Raw genomic sequence first — 4028 nt, 5'->3', positions numbered from 1 at the left:
GAGTTTGTTCTTTCTAACTGTCCTGGGACCCTTATCTGCTTCACCAAGTTCACGACTATTTAGTAGAGGCCCCCAGTGAATCTTAAATTGGATTCTCGTCCTATTTGAACAGATGGGTGTGTGGAGGAGCCACTGATGAGAGAGAAAAGGAAGAGGAGTGAGAGGCATCTTAGCAATTGCCTTTCCTTATTAAAGGCAGTAATTACTGCCAGTTGATTCCATTCACAGTCTTTTCAGGAGCAATTGGAATCTGATATTTAAGTAGATGAATGACACCTGCCACCAGGGTGAGGGAGGCTCATACACAGTAGACTGCGCTTGAGCGGAAATGAAAGAGGAGTGGAAGGGGCGGATGGAAGAGTGAGATGGGGCCGAACAGAGGAGCATTTGGTCGAGTGCAGGGCAGCCCCTCCCGTACCCCTCAGAATGGGCAACTCAGAGAGATGGCATGGGGTTCCCAACCTCAGCTCTACTTCTTTGTCGGGGGAGGTGGGCCTGGTCCATGTGGCAAGCGCAGCCCTGTCCTGGCCCCTATCCAGTAGATGCCAGGAGCACCCCTCTCCCGTGTGGTAACAAATTGCCAACAGCAAATGTCCCTGGGGAGAGAGGAGAGACCAAAGGGCCGCTGGTTGTGAACCACTTGAGACAGTGTAACCAGGAGAGTTTAATGAGATCTGACAGTTTTACTAGCATTTCCCATTGCAGATGTGGCTTGCAGAATAATGTGCTGAAATAAATTCAGGAGCAACTTGGGGTGGGGGATGGGGTATGGTGTGTGTGTGTGTGTCTTTAAATCTCAGATGCAGAACTAAGCTAATTATGCTCCTTGATTTTCAGTATAGCATCATCAGTGCATGCAAGACCCTATTTTATTTTATTTTTTTTCTTAAACCCTCTTCCTCCCCCACCCTTTTCTTTTCCTCCATACGGTAATCACCACAATATGCTAAATTTATATAGTTAATCCTTAAACAGCAAGGTTTGAACTGCTTGGGTCCACTTCTATATGGATTTTTTTTTTTCCAGTACATATACAGTCAGCTCTAAGTATCCCCAGGTTTAGTGTTTGAAGAGTCAACCAACTGCAGAATGAAAATAGTATTTTTGCTCCACGGTTGGGTATCTGCAGATGCGGAGGGTCGACTATATGCATTGATCTACACCATTTTCTACAGGGGACTTGAGCTTCTGCAGATTTTGGTATCTGTAGGGCTCCTGGAAACAACCTTCCAAGAATACTAAGAGGGGGATTCTCTTGGTATTCTGCTTTCCAGAACTAATGGACTAGTTCATATTCCCTGCAACAGAATCTAATAGTTTTTGTCATTCCTATGTTCTCTGCAACACTTGATATTATCCAGTGTTCTCGTTTTTGCAATTCTAATAGACAATGTGGAATACTGATATGTTTAAACTTTCAGCATTTTTGTTGCTAATGGTGTTGAGCTTTTCTTCATCTGCTTGTTTTGACATCTGGCCCTTTACTGAGATTTACCTGTTCATATCTTTTGCTCATTTTCCTATTGGGTATTGCATTATTTTCTTGTTGATTTGCATAAGTTTTTTATTATGTTTTGATTTTTTGAGCGGAGGATAGTCTAAATATTAATCTCCTTTGTCTGTAGATGTTACAGATATCTTCTCTAGGCTGTCTGTTCACTTTTTCTAGAGTATCCGTTCTGAACGCTGAGAAATAAGGTGCCTACTAAGAAGGGCTCTGGTTACTAACTGATCTCGAATTAAAAACAAAACAGCCCTAACCAGCTTGGCTCAGTGGACAGAGTGTTGGTCTGTGGACTCAAGGGTCCCAGGTTCGATTCTGGTGGGGAGTGTGCAGGAGGCAGCTGGTTGATGTTTCTCTCTCACCCATGTTTCTAACTCCTTCTCCCTCTCTCTTCCTCTTTGTAAAAAAAATCAATAAAATATATTTTTAAACAAAACAGACAGACCTAGCAGCTATTTCAAAATAGGGGTTCTCACGCAAAGTGCACTTCAGGGATCAGCCTGCACTGAACTATTTGCTTTTGCACTGAATTGCCTGCCTGCACTGCGCTTCTGCCATCTGAGCCAACCCTTATAAAGGAGTTCCTGGAATCCTATTTCAACCAATAGGACTGAGGTTTTCCCAATCCAATGGGAGCTGTGCAGCTCTGACCAGTTAGATCATGCCTCTTGGACCAATAAAATTTTGAGGATTTGGAGTCCTCATTTACAGGAAGATGGACAAATCAAGGACCAAGGATGGGGACTTCTGTCTATAAAAGCCAGCTCCCCTCTGGCACTTTCCCTTTCACCAAAGCCTGGAGACTGTGGTTTCCCCAGAAACACCTACACATGAGTGAACCACACATCTTCAATTTTGACATTGTGATTTGAGGATTTAGCTTCATGTTCAAAAGTCTTTATCCACTCGTAGGCTGAAAAACTGACTTCCTTCTACATTTTATTTTATTATCTGTACTTTTTACAGTTAGGTCTTTATCGTGAGTTCACTTTTGAATATAACGTAGGGCATGGAGCCAAACTTATTTTGGGTAAGGTTTAGAATTGTTTTGAAAGTTCAGATATAATCAAAGCATGAACACATTCTTGCTTTATTCTCATTATTCACAGATTTGAATAACTAGAAATCATATAGAACCGATTTGTTTTGTTTTGTTAGAGAACCATACCAAAGAACGCCTCCTTGGTTCTGGCTTCAGAGAAAAATGCTTGACACTTAGCACCTGTATTAGTCCTCTAAAGCTGCCACGACAAAGTAGCACAGCCTGTGTGGCTTCAACAACAGAAGGTTATTGTTCCACAGTCCTGAAGGCAAGAAATAAGATCAATATTGTTGGCAAAGTTGGTTTCTTCTGAAGCCTCTCTCCTTATCTATCTATATCTATATCTCCTTATATACCAGTAGCTATCTTTTCCTGTGTCTTCACCTGGTTTTCTCTGTATGTCTACGTTCTAATATTCTCTTCTTCTGAGAACACCAGTTATATTGGATTAGGGCTCACCCTCGTTGTTATTGGTACCTCTCACAGACACCTTAAAGGTATTACCAGAGAGCCCTCTGAGTCGGGGTTGGGGGGTGGGCTGGCCCCACCTGGGTTCTTGTCTTCTCATATGAATGAATTTAAATGAGAGACCCTGGTTATGTTGTGATAAAGCCAATTTATTAAAGCTAGCACATTTATTAAAGAAGCAAGGGGAAAAATATGATGTTCCTTCTTTTAATTTGTGAACTTGTCTTGTAGAAACTCAGGAAACAACCATTATATTATTGCCCTTATAACAGAATACCTCTAGAAATCAGGGAAGATTTATATTAAACAGAGAAAACAGGTATCATTTGAGGGCACTTTAGTTTCATGCTAAAACCTTAATTTCAGATGTTATAATGTGTGGTAGTAAGAGTGAAAGCTAAGGCTACAGTTACAAAGAGGCTCAAAAACACAATCGTTGAAAAGAATAGAAAGTTATTTTCCTCTTACTTCAGGTTAGCTTTGCTCCATGTGGGCACTCCAGATCACAGATTCCTTTCATGGTGTTGGGTTATCCTCGTCTGTGAGCCCCATGCCTGTCAAAGGCATGTCTGCATTCCAGCTTGTAGGAAAGTCAGGAGAATAGAGGGGTGCATGTTGATGCCTTCAGCCCCAGACCAGGAATCCATCACATCCCACATTATTCCACTGGTGAGGAGGGAGTCAGCCACATCTGGGAGGCTGTGAATGAAGTCTTCTGCTGATCTGTTGTGCGCTCAGCTACAATGAAAGAGGGGCAGGACTGGCTTTAGTGGACAGTCAGTGGTCTCCAATGCAGAATGGAAGTTCTAGTAACTGATATTATATGTCTCCTACCGAAGTGGCAGCATGCGTAAGCTTTGTTGTGTTCCCTTGCCTCTGACCTCCTAGCAACCAGGCCTTCTCTGTTTCATCCCGCATATTTTCTTGGTGACTGGGTCATTGACCGGTGGTAGAAGGTAGGCCATAAGACTCCATCTTCTTCTTTCTTTTTTTTTAAGAAAATTCTCCCCATCT

Source organism: Myotis davidii, unplaced genomic scaffold (genome assembly GCF_000327345.1).
Source record: "Myotis davidii unplaced genomic scaffold, ASM32734v1 scaffold268, whole genome shotgun sequence".
NCBI classification, from domain to species: Eukaryota; Metazoa; Chordata; class Mammalia; order Chiroptera; family Vespertilionidae; genus Myotis; species Myotis davidii.
The sequence above is the reverse complement of the archived record's forward strand: the minus strand, read 5'-3'. Positions refer to the sequence as shown.